General features: G+C 51.3%; 1 non-coding gene across 1 annotated transcript; it reads right to left on the reverse strand.

The window, feature by feature from the left end:
- Window positions 1-780: 780 nt before the first annotated feature.
- Window positions 781-862, reverse strand: TRNAS-UGA (transfer RNA serine (anticodon UGA)). Its single transcript has one exon. It is a non-coding gene; the product is annotated as a tRNA-Ser (tRNA).
- Window positions 863-7987: the final 7125 nt, after the last annotated feature.

A 7987-nucleotide genomic window follows, 5' to 3' on the forward strand; every position in this document is an offset into this window, starting at 1 on the left:
GGCACTCAATGCACTTCCCGTGGGGAAATGGCTCCTTGGCGTCCAGCTGCTAGAGTGAGAGCCAGGAGAAAGCAGTGTCTGGCTCACCTTGGGGGAGAGAAGAGACCTGCTGAGTGTGGATCTCCCTCAGCCTCCCCCGCAATGCTGGTCAGTTGTATTGTCACTGTGATAGTCAGCGTTTCTCTTCAGAGCTGGCCCTAGAGGGATCCAGGGTCTGTGACAAATCTCCCCCTTTTCTCCCCAGGCCCTGCCCCCACCCCTTCCCCCAAGCCCCCAGCCCTGTCCCATCTCTTCCCATCCTGCACCTTCCTCTCCCACCCCCACCTCTTCCCGTCCCTGCACCTCCCCCTCCCCATCCAGTGCCTCCTGAACCCCACTGATCACTGGCAGGTGCTGAAGGGGAAGAGGAGGAGCTTGTCAGCAAGGCCTGTAATGTGGGGGAGGAGCATGCTGGCAGTGAGTGCTAAGCACCTATTTTTTCTCTGTTGGTTCTGCAGCCCCACAGCTCCCATGGAGTTGCTGACTCGACTCCTTTCACATGCTAGAGAGAGGAGCAGAACCAGGGCTATGGCTGATCTATGGGGCACCAGGTGAGTGCCAGAGGCTTCAGGTGCTGAGAGTTTGCCTGACCCCTCAGGGACACAGTGTGAGGTGGTGCCCCAGGGATCTCTATGAAAGGAGCAGAACAGGATTTCCTTGGGATGGGGAGAGAATTGAGAGTGTCACAGGGGGTTGTACCGAGGTGTTGCCTGGGTGAGAGACTGGCCAAAACACAGGCCTCGCTGTGAGCAGGATTTGAACCTGCGCAGGGAAACCCTGTTGGAATTCAATTCTAACGCCTTAACCACTCAGCCATCACAGCTGCAAGCAAAAAAGTTGCCCCAATGCCAGAGAAACTGGTAAAGAATCACAATGACCAGGTTTGAAGTCATCTGAACTACAGAATTCCCACCGCAAACCTGGCTCCCAAAGCACGGGGGGGATTTGCAGCTTGTTCTCTTTGCTTAGCCATGTGCAGTCACACAGAGAGTGCATTTAAAAGTCTCCCCTCCCACAGAGCGGGAATGGGAAATGATTCTCAACTTGAAGCCTGATGTAGGGTGACCAGACGTCCCGATTTTATCAGGACTGTCCCGATATTTGCTTGTTTGTCCCACGTCCCGACCGATGTTTGGTTGGGACACTGGACAAACAAATAATTTTGCCCTCTACTCTGGCAGACAGACTGAGTCCGGAGGGATACTTGCCCCCCGCACCCTGACTCCTCCCCCTCCTTCCTCCATTGGATCCCTCCCCAAATCCCGGCCCTGGCCCTGCCCCCAGCCCTACCCTCTCACTGCCTCAAATCCTCGCCCTGGCCCCGCCCCTTCCCCAGGCATGCGGCATTCCTCCTCCTTCCCAGGTGTGCACACGGGCCATGGCCATGGCCAGGAGCGCAGCGCAGAGGCTGCTCCAGCCTTGCAGCCTGCGGGGCAGCTCACTGGGGCTGGGGGCAGCACGGAGCAAGCAGGCCCAGGTGGGTGGGGGGGTGGAGACACACGTGGGGTAGAGACATTCCTGCCGGCAGGCGCCGGGCCTGGTTGCCTGGTTCACTCCTTGCCCGGAAGCTGCAGGAGGGGCCTGGATCATGGCTCGGCTGCAGAGCTCGGAGCCCAGGCTGGGCCCAGGAGTGAGGGGATGGAGGAACTGAGGGTGTAGCGGGGGTTGGAGCTCAGAGTTGGTTGGAGATGGGGCTGTACCACTGCTGCTTGGCTGCAGGGGGGCCTTCCGGCTCCAACCCCCGTGTCCCGATATTTCATCTTTGACCTCTGGTCACCCTAGTCTGATGTGAACGGGGATGTCTGGACCAAGGGGCCAGGGACTGGCCTTTGCTAGAGAAACCACTGTCAAGTTTTAGCCAATTAGGCCAAGTCAGCAAATAAGAACAACCTCAGGTATCAGTAACTGCTACAGGTTGCAAAGTCCTACAGGGAGCAGTTTCTGGCACTACACCTGCACAGCTCTGCTCCCCTGTTCTTCTCGGGCTCCTGCTCTCTCCTTAGCTCTGCCTCACTCTGGCCCAGGCAGTTCCAGCTCACATGGAGGATGGGACCCTCTGGCCTGGTGACTCCCTCATTACACTGCTTGGCCTGTCAGTGCAGCTAACTTGGAGCTTTGGTCTCTCCCCATTGTCCCTGGGAACTGTCAGTCTCAGGGTCCTGATTTCCCATTGATCCTTCCCCCTTCTATTGGTGCTGGGAACTAGCCAACCAACCCCCCCCCCACACACACACTAAGTTTTAGTAAAGGGCCAAGAGGCGCCTTACACAAGCCAACCCCATGAGGGTCACCAATGTGCAGCAAAAGCAGTATGAGCTGATCCCATTGTGTAATGGGCAGCACTCAGGACTAAGACTCCTGCAATCTGAGTTCAAATCTCAGTGGGTCATTGTGTTGGCTTGTGATAAGGCCCCAGAGCTCACCTTTCCTGTCTCCAGCTGTGTAAGAGTGAATCTTTCCCCTCCTGCTGGGTGACTCACACCTCCTAGAGCCAGGTCTGTGCCTGGGAGGGCCACAATGGCTTAGGGCTCTAGAACTTACTACCCTGATGGTAGGGATTTTTGCTGCTTCACTTGATGTCCCCAAGTTTGGCCCTTTTGTGCTTCCTATCACACTTTTCCTCTGGCCGACAGGGCGCTGAAGTAAGCAGTGCCAGGGTTGGGATTAATAGTCAGGCCTTGGCAGGAGAGAGGATGAACCCCAGACCAGAGCCCCACACACCTTCCCTCCTCTGGGCACTTAGAGCAGAGGCAGCCCAGCTCTGTCCGCTGGATACCTCATAAGAGTAGGTGAGTTCATGTAAATACAGTCTGGTCCCAAAGCCTCCTCCCAAGCCTGGTCATCAGTAGCTGTCAGGGGAGAGCTCATTCACACCTCGCTTACAAATCATCATTTGAAATTCTGAGGTTGGCCAACACTGCCAAAGCCAATGCACTGACATTGTCAGCAAACACAAGAGCTGGGTGAGGAAACCCGGCTTTGTCCAGACTTTCCAAACCTATTTTACTTTCTCAGGTACAAGTAGATTTCATACGTTGTATCTGCTTTTAAAGCGTGTGTTAACGTTTCAATTTCCATTCAAATTTGCAACCAATGACAACATTGGCAGCGCTGCATGTAACTACCTGACCACTGAGGGAGGGAGTGTTGGGGAAATTCGGGGAAGGAAGTGCACAACCCCCTGGCTGGGGGGTGCAGGGAATGCCCAGTTTCACTGAATTGAGTCTCCTACTGCAGCACCTCAGTAGGTTACATCAGAGAGGAGCTGCACTGTGTAGACAGTGGGATGCCTGTGCCTTTAAGAACCCAGCCCTGGGAAGCCCATGCTGAGAGGTGCTGCCTGTGGGAGGGGAAATAAAAGAGCCCTCTGCACCCTCCCCCATGTTTGCAAGCACTGGAGTCTCAGCCCACTGGGATAACTGTTACCCCTCTCCCCCTGCCTGTGCTGGGGTTTAACCCTCTGGCAGCACCTCCCTCTGGGCTTAACTCCGGCTCCTTCCCCCCTTCCTGACTTTGCCCTTCAGCCCCTCTCCTAACTCTGCCTCCAGCTACTTGACCCCCCAACCAGTCAATTTCCACCCCCTGCTCAGACCGTGGCCACCCCCTCCTCTGATTTGCCCTCCTTTGCCCCTTTTTAATCCCTGTAAAAAGTACGAGGTGCTGGGTCCCATTCTCTGGAGGGAGGGCTGGGTGCCTGGCCCCTGCCTGCCCAGTGCTCAAAGTGCCCCATGATCTTGTGGATGTTTGCCGAGTGCTGCAGGGTCACCTGAAGGGGGAGAGAGACGGGGTTAGGAGGTGACGCAGCCAAGGGTGCCTCACCCATCACTGAGATGCAGCCACCTCTGGGGTGAATTACACAAGTCAGCAAATGAATTTGGGACAAGAAACGCATTGAAAGGACCGAGGTTGTTGCAGGAGGTGGAGAAAACCAGAAAAAGCAGTATCCCTGGATCCCAGCCCTGCCCCTCCCCCACTCTACCCCCTAACCTCCACTCCCCTCCAACATTTGAGGGGAGAGCCCAGGAGTCCTGGTCCCCAGCCTTGTCCACCCCCATATTTCGATATGGCTCCATCCAACAGCTGCCCCAACAATTGCAGGGCATTGCCATGGGACACACCTGGGCCTGCCTGTTTGCACAGGATGGGCAATGCCAGTGCCCCAGGGTGGGGAGAGACGACGCTAAGGGAGAAGCAGGCAGCAGACAGCTCCCATGACAGAGAAAGAAATGCTAGGGGGTGCCGTGCTGCAAGGAGTGAGGGGGGTTGGCAGGGAACGGGAGGATCTTCCCTCACAGCAAGTGTGTCTGTCTCCCTCTCAATTCCTCCCCAGCGCTACCCCAGCCCAGGCTAATCCCGGCCCAGCTACCAGGGTTAAATTTGGCCTGGATTCCACAGCTGCTGGGGGTGGGGCGTGGGGGCTGGGGAGCATGAGCCTCTACTCCCCCTTCCCTAGACACAGTTGCATGGGCACAGACCAAAGGAGCCTGCAGCACTGCTGCTTAGAGGAAACTGAGTCACCAGCCAGTGACAGACACATCATGGCTCTCCTCATCCTCATCCTCTTTTCCATATACAACCTGGCCAGGGGAGGAGGAGTAAACTCAGGGCAGAGGCATAGTTAACCTGTGGAACTGCTTGCAAGAGGATGTTGTGAAGGCCAAGACTATAACAGAGTTCAAAAATAGAACTAGATAAATTAACAGAGGATAGGTCCATCAAGGGCTATTAGCCAGGGTGGGGAGGGATGGTGCCTGTAGCCTCTGTTTGCCAGAAGCTGGGAATGGGCAATAGAGGATGGATCACTTGATGATTCCCTGCTCTGATCATTCCCTCTGGGGCACCTGGCACTGGCCACTGTCAGAAGACAGGAGGATACTGGGCTAGATGGACTTTGCCTCTGAACCAGTCTGGCCGTTCTGATGTCTCCCTTGGAGCAGCAGTGACACCCAGTGGGCAGTCAGAGTAACGCACAGAAGGTGTTTTCCTTGGCGCACCAGTGACACCCAGTGGCCAATTAGGGTAACACACAGAGTATGTTTCCCTTGGAGCAGCAGTGACACCTCGTGGTTATTCAGGGTAATGCACAGAAGGTGTTTCCCTTGATACAGCAGTGACACCCACTGGTCAAATGGCGTAATGCACAGCGTGTGTCTGCCTTCTAGGAGCAGTGACATCCACGGACCAGTCACGGTAATGCACAGAGTGTGTTTTCCACCAGTCAGAGTAAGGCACAGAGCATGTATCCCATGGAGCAGCAGTGACACCCAGTGACCAGCAGGGGTGGCATCAGACTCTTCTCCTTTAGTGGGGGACTGAGATGGGCTAGACAAAAAAAATTGCGGGGCTGTGCCCCCCATCACCTGGCCCCACCCTTCACGGGGGCCATGCCTCTGCTCCTCCTCAGTTAAAGGCCAGGCTCATCTCCTCTCCCCCCGGCCAGGGTTTACAGCAATACAACCTTTATTAAAATAAAATAGTAAACATAGTGTACTTTAAATAATCTAAATCTGTCCAAATTTTAGTAGTAAATCCAAAGGTCTCTTAAAGATCCCATCAGTAACCAAAACTTAAATGAAAAATTGAAACCAAAACCAATGCTTAATTTAAAACCCAAACATTAAAAAAAAACTTTGTTTTTAAAAATAGAAACTAACAAATGCTGTAAATTAATAATTTCAACATTTTATCATAAAGGTGTGCTACAGCAGGATGGTAAAATAACATAAAATAAATAAGCCTGACCACTAAAACCTCCTATAAAGGAATTGAATCCTTGAATAGTAGCCAAACCTGTATGAAATATGCAGAACTATGTCAACCCTGGTGTTGCAGGTCTGCCATTCCATCCAGCAAATGTCAATTAAAAGCTCCATTCCAAATAATAAACCAAAACAACCCAATAAACCAAAACAGTCACAGCCTGAAACGAACCTACACAGAAGCAAAATTAAACCTGTGCCAACATTGGAACAAATGATGTAAATTTCTAATTCTAACTTCTTGTTTCTCCCAGGAGGAAAGTGTCTTGCACCCCAGTAATCAGGCTGTCACTGCAGCTTTCCTTTCACTAAATAAGATTTTTACCAAATATAAATTGCCCTCCAATTTCTCTAAGAGAAATTGAAATTGTATCTTTGCACTAATATCCCAAGTGTGCAAGTCCGTCCCCTCAGAGCAGTCCCACACCCTGAGCCCAGGGGAGAATCCCAACTGGTTTGTGCATATGTAACTCTGGGGCCTGAAGCTGATGAGAGGAAGGGAAGTGAGCCATCTTGGAGCTTTCCTATACCACCTGCAGGGAGCACAGGGATTTGACTGAGTGATGTCCTGGATAATTTTGGCCTTGTTCTCTGCCAGCAGGCTCCACTGGAGAGCTCAGGAGTGACTTGACCATGGCAGCACCCTATTTACATAATAAAAGCCAGCATTTTGGGGCCATTGGGGTGAAATATGAGTACTTTTGGGGATGGGACCCACATGAGAAGGGATGTGAACAAACTGGAGAGAGGCCAGCAGAGGGCAATTGTCATGATATAATTCCCCACTCTGAACCTTAGCATCCAAAAGATGGGATACCAGCATGAATTCCTCTAAGCTCAATTACCAGCTTAGTACTTCTAGCGCTGCCACCAACCAGGAATTCCAGTGCCTGGTACACTCTGGTCCCCCCAAAACCTTGCCCGGGGACCCCAAGACCCAGACCCTCTGGATCTTAACACAAGGAAAGTAAAACCTTTCCCTCACTGTTGCCTCTCCCAGGCTTCCCCTCCCTGGGTTACCGTGAAAGATCACTGTGATTCAAACTCCTTGAATCTTAAAACAGAGAAGAAAATTCACCTTCTCCCCTCCTTCTCTTTCCCCCTCCCAGACTCTCACTGAGAGAGAAAGTAATCCTAACACAGAGAGAAAATTAACCTTTTTCTCCTCCTTCCCTTCTTTCCCCCCACCAATTCCCTGGTGGATCCAGACCCAGTCCCCTGGGGTCTCACCAGAATAAAAAACAATTAGGTTCTTAAACAAGAAAAGCTTTTAATTAAAGAAAGAAAAAAATGTAAAAATTATCTTTGTAAACTTAAGATGGAATATGTTACAGAGAATACCCTCCCAGCCTAAGGATACAAGTACAAATTAAAATCCTTTCAGCAAAATACAAATTTGAACTCCTTCCAGCCAAATACACTTTTGCAAATAAAGAAAACAACCATAAGCCTAACTCGCTTTATCTACTTAGTACTTACTATTCTGGACATATAAGAGAGTGTATCAGAGAGATTGGAGAGAAACCTGCTTGCACATCTGGTCACTCTCAAAACCCAGAGAGAACAAGAACCAAAAACTAACAGCACACACAAAAACTTCCCTCCCTCAAGATTTGAAAGTATCCTGTCCCCTGATTCGTCCTCTGGTCAGATGACAGCCAGGCTCACTGAACTTGTTAACCCTTTACAGGCAAAAGAGATATGAAGTACTTCTGTTCTATTAACTCTTAACTATCCCTTTATGACATGCCCCTCAAATCGCTGACAATGTGGAACCACACTGGCAGTGATTTCTCCCTAGAACTCTAGAATAAACAGATCAATAAGCACATACACCTTTACATATACTCCTAACTATGTAAAACTGCAAGATTCTTTACATTGTAAGGACAATTTTTAACCAGTTGATTCTGGGAAATTTTATGGGAGAGTGCATCAACTCCTTGATCTGTTGCCACTGCAGACCTTTCCCGGTTGTGGAGAGGGTCACCTCTCCCATGCCACCGTTACTTTTCCCTTTATCGTAGACACCGTCAGGCCACTCAGCATCATCTCCTCCCTGGGCTGTAATCTGACAAACCTGTAAATCTCTGGAATAAAAGGGCTTGAGAGAATTAATGTGGTACACTCTGGGCTTTAGGGAGGAATTGGGAAATGCTATGAGGTAGTTAACAGCTCCTAGGCGCTCT

Source organism: Gopherus flavomarginatus, chromosome 6 (genome assembly GCF_025201925.1).
Source record: "Gopherus flavomarginatus isolate rGopFla2 chromosome 6, rGopFla2.mat.asm, whole genome shotgun sequence".
Taxonomy (NCBI): Eukaryota; Metazoa; Chordata; order Testudines; family Testudinidae; genus Gopherus; species Gopherus flavomarginatus.